This window comes from Dioscorea cayenensis, unplaced genomic scaffold, assembly GCF_009730915.1.
Source record: "Dioscorea cayenensis subsp. rotundata cultivar TDr96_F1 unplaced genomic scaffold, TDr96_F1_v2_PseudoChromosome.rev07_lg8_w22 25.fasta BLBR01001212.1, whole genome shotgun sequence".
Taxonomy (NCBI): domain Eukaryota; kingdom Viridiplantae; phylum Streptophyta; class Magnoliopsida; order Dioscoreales; family Dioscoreaceae; genus Dioscorea; species Dioscorea cayenensis.
Window position 1 is genome coordinate 1 of NW_024087603.1, and position 12,681 is coordinate 12,681.

The 12,681-nt window shown below is 41.3% G+C and overlaps 1 long non-coding RNA gene across 2 annotated transcripts; it reads right to left on the reverse strand.

Moving 5' to 3' along the window:
- Positions 1-7,863: 7,863 nt before the first annotated feature.
- Positions 7,864-11,574, reverse strand: LOC120255832. 2 transcript variants are annotated; one of them, XR_005535112.1, is made up of 8 exons: positions 11,164-11,574; positions 10,709-10,850; positions 9,987-10,120; positions 9,796-9,822; positions 9,023-9,200; positions 8,261-8,902; positions 8,044-8,111; positions 7,864-7,944 (listed from the first exon to the last, which is right to left on the reverse strand). It is a non-coding gene; the product is annotated as an uncharacterized LOC120255832 (long non-coding RNA). The 2 variants fall into 2 exon arrangements; XR_005535111.1 differs by having other exon boundaries at positions 8,261-8,341; positions 11,164-11,277.
- Positions 11,575-12,681: the final 1,107 nt, after the last annotated feature.

Here is a 12,681-nt window from a genome sequence, read left to right on the forward strand (position 1 = left end):
TGAAATAGACTTTAGCACAAGCGGCTATGACAGATACCGATCATTGTTTGGGGTTTAATCGAGATGAGTAGTTCGGAGCAGATAACTCGAAAGCATATTACTATCGAGTTAGAATATGTAGATCCATAACAAGAGGGAGTTACGAGGATATGACCTTAGAAAGCGAAGTGTATCCAAGTCTCGCTCCACCATTGTTTTGAATCAAACCTACTTCAAACTTCCGCTATTAATAACCCGACCGCATGACACATGACAATAAATTCTCATAAACGTCATTAAGTCAAAATTAATTATTGTAGAAATGAAAAAGCGCTTGTAAAATGTAAACCATGTCTTGAGAACTCTGTTTGCTTCCTGCGGGTAGCTTGAGAAATTGGTTCCCATTAGTGAGAGACAAAAAGGCGACAACATCAACGGATGATGAATCCAAGGGTGTCCGCAAAAAGACACAAGTGATGTGAATGCACAAACTATATTAAATTCCTATATAACCTCCTATAATTTGATGTTAAATTAAAGGTCACATAGAAAGCAACAGCTCCTCTAACGTTAAATTCTTTGCAACTTCCTAGACATGGCATTGATTGACTTGTCGACCTGCCGAATGAAAGAGAAATGTTAACAATCTTATTGCGAGGAAGCCATGCTTCATAATAGACTATCTCATTCTTGTTAGCTATGTGTATGTATATTAGATGTATGTATGTATATACTTGCGTATACCTGTATACTTAGCTTCTATATGAAACCCCTCTGATCACACTTATTCTATACACATGAAAATGAGTATTGATCCACTCCTTCTTTCTTTCATTCATCCTTCTTCTAACATGGTATCAGACTAGGTTTTTCTCCGGCCATCTTCTCCGGCCATCTCTCCGACCATCTCTCCGGCCAGTCCCTTCCTTTTTCCTTCTTTTTCTTATACCTCTTCTTTTTCCATCCCCTCATTCATACATTCATTTGCGAGCCCTCAGCCCCCGAGCTCGACCGTGCCCCCGGCTCCGCCCCCCCCCCACCATTTCCCCCACCCGCGTCCCCCACTGCAGCTGCCCCCCACTCTGACGCCGCCACAGCTCCCCCACCCATGCTCCCGCCACCACTCGCCCTCACTGTCCTCCGGCCCTCCCCGCACCAGGCTGCCCTCCCCAGCTACTGCCCACCGCGTCCCCCACCGCCTGCCCGGCTCCATGCGACCCGCCGCCGTCAGCAGCGCGCCACTACCCGATGCGCGGCCCGCCCGAAAATCCTCTACCAGCGCGCCGGCTCGGCCCTCACGCCCGCCTCCCGCGCTCCGGCCTGCCCATCGCCCCCAGCTCCCGCCACTCGCCGGGAAGATGATCTTTGATCGCCGTCGCTCATGGGAAGATGATGTTCATCCCGACCCGACCATCTCTTCTCAAATTCCTTGAATCAAGGCTCTTTGCCTTTTTCCAAGCATATGATGCCAAGATCAAGTGGCTCTATGTCCTCAAAAGCAACTACATTGAGTTGATTGTTACCGCATGCGTGTGACTAAATTAAATTAAATTAATATGGATGGCTATGGATTTAGTGGGGTGCCATCTGATATGCGTCATCGCAATCTCCATCATTCCGATGTTATACTTGATGGCACCAACTATATTGCATGCCGGCTCACTCTCAGCCCGAATTCTCGATGGCATTCGCGTTCTTACGTCATGTTGACGATGCAGTCTCGCTTCCTCTGCTCCTTCTATTCCCCGACACCATTCCCTCCACCGAGGCCTCCGTTCTTCTCACGGTCTTTGAGCGAGTAGCTGAGAAATGGGTGCGCGACGATTCTACAGCTAAGATGATGATCTGTCAGACGGTCACTATTGATATTCGTACTCAGATTGCTGACCTTCCCACTGCTCGGGAGATGTGGGATTATCTTGAGCGTCGCTCATCGTGGTTCGGTCGACGCAACTTTTACACTCTATATCAGACTCTCTAGTCTTAGAGGCGAGGATCGCATCGACCCGGTTCTATAGTCGGTATTGTGCCTTATGGCGTCAGATTGATGCTTTGACTCCTCCCTTATATGCTTTGCTCATGCTGCCCGGATCCTTACTTGTTACGAGTCTTGCTCACGTCGGCCCGTACTCATGATGAGACACGGCAGATGTATGGAGTTCATTATGCGTCTTACGTCACGAGTTTGAGCAAACTCGGGCTCGATTCTTTCGCATGCCCCCTCGGGTCTACTCTTTTGGATGATGCTTTTCACTTTTGTTACGTCTTTGAGAAACCCGTCTCGGGCTTCCATTACTGAGGGAGGTAGTGCCCTTTGCTCCCTCGCCTTCCCTACATGCTCTTCGTTTTCATCTCCCTAGACCCCGGACCTTTCGTCTCACCTCGGCCTTCTTCTTCTACACGGCGAAACGTAGCGTGATTTGTCACTCACTGTGGCATGTTTGGTCATCTTGAGCGTGAGTGTCGGAAGAAGCAGCGTGGACTTCCACGTACTGTTCCTTCACCACCTCTTCTACCACTGCCTCACTCCCCACCGGCCCGGGCACATTACGTTCGAGGGCTCTCCCTGCTCCCACCGTCTCCGACTCCATCATCTTCTTCTTCTCTATCACCTGCCGATCATCAGTTGTTGGCGATGTTTTGCCAGTTTCAGCAGTCTCATCTCGCAGACTCCACTGGTCATGTACGGTCAGCTCAGGTTCCTCCTTCTGCTCCAAGTAGTTCCTGTCCTCTCTGGCTTCTTGATTCTGGTGCTTCTCTTCACATGACTCCTGATGCCACTTATCTTCATCATTCACGTCCACCATTACATATTACACGTGTTCGTACTGCTGATGGCACCTTGCTTCCTATCTCATCTACTGGCCATTTTTCTTCTACTTTATTCTCTATTCCATCTGTATCTCATGTTCCTCGTTTATCTATGAACCTTATGTCTGTTAGTCAGCTTACTGATTATGGCTGTCAGGTTATTTTTGACTATACCTCATGTCGTGTGCAGGATCAAAGTGGGAAGGTGATTGGAGTTGGCCGCCGCCATGATGGAGTCTATGTGTTAGATACTCTTCACCTATCATCTCCCCGCTCTGACCCGTTCATCACTGTCATACTACCGTCTTATCTCCTCATTTGTGGCATCATCGTCTTGGTCATTTTGTGTCACTCTCGTCATGTCATCTCTTGTTGCGTCTTGGCGTCCTAGGAGCCGTCTCTCCTTCCTCGATGTTATGCATCTTGGTGTAAGCTTGGTAAAGCAGATTCAACGTCCTTATCCTATAGTGTATCTCGGACTCACTGCTCCTTTTGAACTTATTCATTCGATGTTTTGGGGTCCCGCTCCTTTTGTTTCTAAAGGTAACCGCTACTATGTTATTTTTTATTGATGACTACACTCGCTTTACTTGGATCTACTTTATGCATAATCGTAGTCGATTATTGTCTATTTATCGATCTTTTATAACCATGGTTCACACCCGGTTCTTTGCCTCGAGTCAAGATCTTTTCGATCCGACTCCGGTGAGTGAATACATTTCTCATGCTTTTTTCAGTGCCTTTTTTTGTCCTCCGAGGGCACCTTGCCTCGATTATCTTGTCACTGGGGCCCATCCTCGGAATGGGGTAGCGAGCATAAGCATCGTCATATCTTAGAGAGCATGCTCGTGCCGCTTCTTCTTGGTGCTTTTCTTCCTCCTCATTTTTTTGGGTCTGATCTTTGTTAATGACGGTCATCTATCTAATTAACCTTCAGCCTTCATCTTATCTCCATGATCGCTGAGCCCGGAGGTGTCTTCATGGCACACCTCCTCGCTATGATCATCTTCATATTTTGGTTGTCATTGTTTTGTTTTGCTCTCACCTCGGGAGCGGACCAAGCTCACCGCCGATCATGTCTCTTGTGTTTTTTCGGGATATAGCCTTGAGCATAAAAGGTTACCGTTGCTATGATCACTGCCATCCGTCAGTATTCGTGTCTCTCGAGATGTCACATTTGATAGAAGACAACCTCTTTTTATACCTCTCCTTCTTCCACTTTGAGTCTCCCTCTCCTTCGGTTCCTCTCTCGTTTCTTTTCCCTCCTTTTTTTCCCCGCAAATACTTCCCTTGTGCCTTCATCTCCTCCTCTCCTCCCTTCTCCGAGCTTCTTAGTCACTCCTCTCTTGATCCTCCCTTCTCCACTATCTCGTTGAATCTCCCTCATCGTGTCTACCTCTTCTTCTTCACTCCCTCCCTGCTCACCAGCCGCGATTCGTTTCCTTTACCATCGTCGAGATCCCACTGGACTCCACCGAGTGCAGGTCCTCTCGGCGCCTCCCCTACTATCGATCCAGCTCACGAGGTATCCTCTCTTCCCTTACTCTTTTACGAGATCGCTCCACTTTTACATCCACATTGCGTTATGCTTCTTCTAGCACTAGTATCTCGAGATGTCATTGAGCAGTACCTACTGAGCGGTTCGATCCCCGAGTGGCGGGGCCGCCATGGTCGAGGAGCTTGATGCCTTGTCTCGGACTCACACATGGGATATTGTCCCTCTCTCCGCCCATGCCATTCCTATTCACTTGTCTGGATTTATCGGGTGAAGACCCGCTTCGATGGATCTCTCGGCGCTATAAAAGCGGCGTCTTGTTGCTCGTGGTTTTCGAAGAGTATGGTCGTGACTATGAGGAGACTTTTTGCCCCATGTAGCTCACATGCACACTTTGTTAGTACATTAGTTCTTTCGTTGCTGCTTTACGTCGGTGGGTTCTTCATCGACGATGTGAAGAAACGCCTTTCTTCATGGGGACACGAAAGAGGAGGTCTACATGACTCCCCTCCAGCCTTGGTGCCTCGAGGATCCGCTTGTCGTCTTCGTCGGCGCTCTCTGTGGTCTCAGCGGGCTCCTCGTGCACGGTTTGAGAGATCAGATACTGATTGTTGAGGTCTCTGGATTTACTCCGAGCATCCATGATCCGGCAGTCTTTATTCATTCTTCACCTCGTGGCCGGACCATTCTTCTTCTGTATGTGGATGATATGATTCTTACTGGTGATGATTACTGCTCATATTACTTTTTGTGAAGCGAAGCCCGTGGTGAGACCTTCTTGATGGCTGATCTAGGGTCCGCTTCGTTATTTTACGGGTATCAAGATCACATCTCATCTTGATGGTTATCGATTATCTCGGCAGTTACACTCTTGATCTTCTTGCTCGCTCGGCTTGACCCGATACTCATCTTGCCGCTACACCGATGGAGTTGCATTTGCGACTTCGTGCTTCGATGGGACTCCATTGCCGGATCCTACTACGCTATCGGCATCTTGTTGGTAGCTTGGTATACCTTCTGTCGTCACCTCGTCTGACATCTCTCATCGTGCACATTCTCGGTCGATTTGTTGCGGCTCCCACCAGTCGTTCATTATGGACATCTACTCGGTCCTGCGATATCTTCGTGGCAGCATCTCGCAGTGGCTTGTTCTACTCACACCGATCCACTCTTCACTCATGAGGCCTACTGACGTGCTACTTGGGCCAGCTCCCGATGATAGGGTCTCATCAGCAGCTCTGTATCTTTCTTGGGTCTTCACTTGTTGTTTGGAAGACTAAGAAACAACAGACTATTGCCAAGTCCAGTCTTGAGCTGAGGTTCAGTGCTTTAGCTTCTCTTGTCAGCGAGGTGCTTTGGATTCGCTCCATTCTAGAGGATTTTGGTGTACCGATTCATTCTCCTATACCTATTCACGTGATAGTGCGAGGAGCCCTTGAGATTAGCTGTCGATCCGGTCAAGCATGAGCTGACCAAACACATTGGTGTGGATGCACACTTCACTGGTTATCACGTCAGGTGCTCATCTTTGTGTCGCTTCATTATCTTCCTACACGAGGGTTCGGTGGGTGATTTTTTTCACTAAAGCCCGAACCGTGATCGGCATCTATTTATATTGTCCAAACTCAAGACACATGATCCGCCTTGAGTTTGAGGGGTGTTAACTATGTGTATGTATATTAGATGTATGTATGTATATACTTGCGTATACCTGTATACTTAGCTTCTATATGAAACCCCTCTGATCACACTTATTCTATACACATGAAATGAGTATTGATCCACTCCTTCTTTCTTTCATTCATCCTTCTTCTAACAATTCTTCTGACAGAGATAATTTTGGATTTCGCGTTTTCCTAAGATCCATTCTCGACAATCCCAGTTGGAAAGGAGTGCGTAAGCATAATCCGTCGAGTTATTACCAAAAGTAAAACAATATTTACCACAAGTCTGTTAAATCACATTCCACAAAAACGATTGAAATAAATGTCTGAACATAAGAGCATATGGGGCACCAATAGTATGGACATACACACGTTCACACATGCTTGTATATAAATGTATGCATGCACCAAGAAAAACACAGCTATGAGTATTTTTGCAGTATTTTGCCTTAGTTTTTAAAAAAGCCTGCTGATTTCTTATTGCATCCTATAAAAAGAGAAGGTTCAGTTCAATGTTACAAGGCATAATTATCACTAAATTAGACGCTTGCTCAATATATATGGTCATTTGTACAGCTAGTTTTTCCCCTTTCCATATGCCTAATGTTGTTTGGGCAATAGAAGTGACTTCTTTAGATTATGATTGTGATAGCAAATATGCAAAGACATGGGTTGGAGATAGATTATAGAATTAGGTTAAAGGTGCGGAAATCATCCGTATGACATACTACACATTCTGACATCTTTTCAGTAATACATGGTCACTCCACTTTGCCTCAATATAATAGATTAAATAGACACCAGGAACTAACCATACAAGTCCTAAAGGGAGAGATACCTCTTCTATTAGGGGTTCACTTTCCAAAAAGGGCATGGACATTTCTTTGCTTCCAACGCAAGAAGCTCCCTCTTCAACCTTTCGATAATGCCTCCGCTTCTCCAATCCCCATAACATACCCGCATGGAATGAGCTCTTAGATGTCTCATCCCAAAATTATGAACATCCGATGATAACATAGAGAGGTCAAGAAAAAGAAGCCAGAATCACATAATAGATGGTCCCATTTGTATCACTATCTGCGAGAAATAAGTGACATCATCACAAAAAGAATAATATACAAGAAGCAAAAGATAAGACTTATGTGCCAAGTAGAGCCTTCATGTCCTCCTCTTCGACTTGTGAAACAAGATCATTCTCAATGGTAACTTTGGAATCAATTGGTGTCAAAACAGATGCAACTCAGGCCATCTCTTACGGTTACTTGATCGAGTAATTGCAGGTTAGTTCTCCTGAACCAGTTTAATAAACATGATGGTGAATAAATAGTATGATTATGGCGATGACTGAAGATGTAAAAATTTATGCGATGTCACAAAAATAGACTACGAGAATGTCCAACTCGAAGCCTCTTATGACTGCACTTGCAACCACTGGAAAAATTCACATCACCTCTACCCTCTTGAAGAGCACACTTTCACAAGTAACCTTCTTACATGATGTTTCCTTCTATATATCATAAAGACTTCAATATGTGTTCCAGCCTAAGTCATAAAAATATTAGAAGGTATATCCATAATTTTAATTTTAGATGTACACTGTTTAATAATGACTTAAAAACTTACACAGTGTGCTTTGTGCCTTTGACATAAAGTGTATTACTCTAACCATACTTCAAACATTGACATTAACTACAAAATCCTGATAGAAGAATTCTACTTAACCAAATCACACACTCCATCCATCAAAAAATGTTTTGATTTCCTTAATCCCCACATTCATGCAAACTATAGAGCTCTAAACAACTGCCACTTAGCCAGAAATAAATGTCAAACCAAAATTGTTTATGACAATGAGATGCAAGAGAAAAAAAGAAGAAGAAGAAAGTATGTACCTTAGCCCACAGAGCCATCTCAACAATGTCTATAACAACAAGTTTGGTAAGGCGGCCTAACATCTCTTTACACATATTTAGAATGCCATGAAGAAGCCGATTCCTACTCAAGAACAGCAAGACAACCAGAATTTATAATCATTGTAATATAAGTGATCTATTTATCATCCTAAATATCACTGATACTCTTGCCAATGCTCACCTGTCATCTGTATTATGCATTGTCCATTGTGGAGGTGCAACACTTTGGCTTCTGAGGTTGTCAAATCCCTGGACAAGAAACACACTACACAATGAATTTCTTCATAGTTGCAGGGTCTAAATTAAAAGGAAAGTTTAGTATGTTATTAAATCAATGGAGTAGTCAGAGCGTGAAACCTCATCAAATGAAATAGAGGTGCAGAACAAGAGACTCTTACCGGAATATAGGTGCAGCCAGTAGGATTATTTGCAATCACCTCCACTTTTGAAAGATGCTTCAGCTTGTAAAGTTTTGCAGGCTATGTATGCCAGAGATTTATGAACAATATTCAGCACTAAATTAAGTTCATACTATAAGACTAAAGTAAAATGATTAGTTATGCTGTAATGATGATGATAAGAAAGTTAAATTTAAAATTTCTGGGTGCAGCCAACAACTTACCATGAAGATCCTCCTTCCATTTTCTTTTTGTTTTGTTTATTATCAAAAATGACGTCAGTGAACTTTTAATTGTAAATATGACAAAGAAGGCCATTTTCATGATTACTTACTTTTAAAAAAAAAACAGTGTCGATCTTGAAAATTATTACAAAATTATTTGGGTAGTAGGCCACCAAAACATGGTACTAAACATAAGGTGACACAACAAAGCTGAAAGATCTAACAACAGCAGAATCTATCTATAGATATGACTCTTTGCAGGAAATAAAATCACCTCAAGAACTCCACCAGCAGCAGAATACTTCAAAATATGCAGAAAAGCTTTAGGTAATAAAATTTCAAAATAGCAGGAAATAAAATTTCTAATTTATGTACAACCTGAAACATCCTCAACAACTCAATCCATATAATAAGCTTCCTGCTTAGCTTGGAGAAGTGCGTGCGTGAAGCCAAGAATTTTTATTATTTTTCAAGAGACAAGCAATTGAGAAGATCAAACAAGATAAATTTTTAATCCTAATTAGAAACATGCAATCACCTCTATCTAACTAATCTCAGAACTAGAGCGTTTGAAGCAGCTGTTCTCCCAAGCAAACACTATCATTAATTGTCCAGCGTTTCCAACCAGTGTTATTTATTAGCATATAATATCCTTGCAAACTAATCATCCAATTGATGGAGAGGCATAAATATACTCTGGCAGCAGAACACAAAGCCTGTTCAGCAGAAATAAATGGATGCATCAAAATCTGCTAGCCACAAACCATCATCACAAGAAATTGATGTATCAATTAAATGATGCTATTTTCATAGCATCATCACAAGATTATGTTATGAAAGAACTAATAACTAATTTCTCAAAACAAATAATGGTGCTGGATATCCTCTTATTAGAAGCAAACACTTATTTGTGAGATTACATTCTTATGAGCATTGAGAAAATGATATGTTTTCCCCAAATTAAAGAACTCAGAAAACAGAACTTATTCAACTAGAAATGGCCAGACTGCTGCATTACGAGAATCACAAGAGATTGAACAAAATATAAAACAACATATTAACATTCTCTTGAGCATGGAATAAATTGATTTTTACCAAAACAGTTGTTCATAGAGAAATGGCCAGAATGCTGCGTTATTAGAATCACATGAGATTGACCAAAATATATAACAAAAGCAATGTACAAACAACATATTTGGCAAAGGCGTGACAAAAATTTCATTCTTGGCAAATAATTTGAATGGATTCAGATAGATAAAACAAGTCTTTCATTGTTGAATCAGTTCAAAACCAACGATAATGAACACTTACTCTCAAAAGTCCAAGCTCAATCTCACCCTGCAAATCATTCAACACAACAATTAGTTCCAATAAAACTCCACAATGAAAAGCTCTAATCCATAACACAAAACCAACATTTCCTAGAATTAAATAAAATATCAAAACCAGAAAGCAAGAAAAACACAAAAAAAGGATGCAAGGAAAGGAGTAAGGTAGATCACCGCGACGGCATTGCAAGCCCCGCACTTGTCATCAATGGATAGAACCAGAATGAACACCGCCGTGGATTGAATGATCTTTGCTTGTTCCCTTCCCTCCATTTCGCCAGCAAGCTCGAGCTCTTCGTTGTTCGAAGCTGTGAGCAGATCGAAAGTGGTCACTGCCTTTCAAATGTACTTTATTTGTGAGCGTGGTGAATTTTTAAGTAATTACGGCTTTTCTAATGAAATTTTTCTGAACATCGGTCAATCACATTAAGAACCAACAAAGGTTATGTTTGCACATGGACTAACAGCAAACAACTTACAACAAAAGAAATCCAACTAACGAAAGGCACCAAAAAAAAAAAAGTACTCTTAACCTTCTCATTAACTGAAAAACCATGTTACAAATAAATTCTGACCAAAATACCAGCAGTAAACACTTCATTATTCCAATTCATTAGTCCTTTTGAGTAATTGAAACCATTACTCAGTTTTTTTTCTAAGAAAGAACTCCAAGAGCTTATTATTAACCAAATAAAAAACCAGTTTGAAAGGATTAACGAATACAGGCCAACCAGGGCAAAAGGAAATAGCAAAAACTGAAAAAAGAAAACAAAAACAAGGGAGGAGCAGCTAATGAAAAGAAAAAAGTTGATCAATCAATAGACTTCATCAGCCACCTTGGCAGGTCCAAACCTTGAAAATATAAGGAGATAGCATGGCAATGTCGTCTTCCATACCCTGCTAACTTAATCTGAGAGACAGTTCCATTCTCTAAGAATGACTTGTATGTTAATTTCATCCAGATCAAAATTCTGCTTCGAGCTTTCGATCCTTTGATTCACTCTCCCACCAATTGTATCTTTCCTCCTGATTGAAAATCTGTTCAAGTCCGGAACAATCAGTGAATAAAATAGCCATCTCATGCAATATACTGCAACAACTCACAAATCACAAGATGCGTGGAAAATAGTAGACAATACATATTTATCAAGTATTTGGTCGAGAGTTCAAATCCTATTCATGACTTTTACAGAAAGCCTATAATGTAGTACATACTCAAACCAATGTTCTACCTGTACCAGTCCTGTTCTCCTCAAATCATACCATCTTTCAGTGAATGATACTCCTGAGGTAAACTCTCAAATTTTATCTGATTCTAGTGAGCTTGTACAGCTAAATTCAATTTTCTTACCCCACTCATTTGGCAATACCACAGCCACAGCTGCAACCATTTATGGCAGGTGCAATGCTTTTCTTGTTTTCTTTTCTTTACTTGTATTCAGCTGCTGATGTTTCAGAGAAGCTAAAGATGAATTCTGTTTGGCAGAAATATTCCCAGTCTCTTTTCCTCTTGTAACTTTCAGTCTCCTTAACAAACAGAAACAACTACATAGATCATACAAAAAGAAAACAGCGAGAAACCAGTGTTAGACTACAAGTTCCTGATCGATGCAACACGGGCAAAGCCAAAAGGACAGAATCATGGAACAAGACCCAATGATGAGTTATAAGTAGTACTAGAGATCAGTCCAAACTTATAGAAACATCAACCACTAAAAATACTTCTCTTGCAATGTCAGAGAACCGTTTGGATAATAGTGCTTGTAAACTGCCTGTTAATAATATTCAGATGTACTGAAAGGTTAGTTTTACTTTAAACCTGTGCCAAAAGGTTGTTTAAAGAAGTTAAGAGCTACATACCTACCTTAAGGTTACTTCCGGCAGCAATTTGAATAGCAGTGTTGTTGCCCACTCAAGCAATTTGCTGAAATATTGTAATAAACCAGTTACCCCCAGGATCTAGGTCTGTCATGAAAAGAAAATAGATGCTGAAGCTGAACATAATCTGGGGTATTGTTTCAAAACAACTAAAAGAAAATGTGAACATTAAATTCTTTGATTTCTGACTGGTTTTAATTTCACACAAGGTGGAACTGAATTAAGTTGACTTTGATTATGCCTAAATTGACCTCATATCAGTTAAGTTTGGCTCAAATTTGCTCAAATTTCAGCTACAATAAATCTGGTCTTGAATGAATCAGAAGCGTTAAAACACCAGGGTCTTAAACTCGGAGCCCCTCCCTCACCTCAATATACAGTACAGGCTAAACAACATCACCCGGGTATTTCCACACAAAACAATGCATAATTACACATTATTCTTCACTACTTATTTAAGGTTTTCTTTATCACACAATTAATTAAATCCATTGTTTTTCTAAAACCAAATACAAAAGGGAGCAAGAATTAGTGAAGGACCCATATACCAAAATTCTGCTCTTACATTGAGTGAATTTTGACAGGAGTGTTAATTTTCACCGAATTTTCATCCCTCGTAGTCAGCCGTCAACAAGGTCTTGAATAATTAAAAAACAATTGCAGGCAAAGTGGAGAACAAACAAATTAAAGAATTTATTTTTTTAAAAAAAAGAAGGCATTTTTCCCGCCAAAGAATTATAGATACTAAATACTCCAACAATTTCAAGTCTATCATTAATCAAGGATATAAAGAATACCGAAGGCACCATAAAGCAGCAAACTTTCATACTTATATGAGATCAACAAGGATGAGAACAAAGACAACTCCTCAATCAAAAGGGGAAGGCAAAACACAAACTAAATCTAGGAGTAGAATTTGAACAAAATACCATATGATGCGTGAATTAAATAAATCAGAAGGAATGGTAAGTTAACGCACCAATCATAGTAC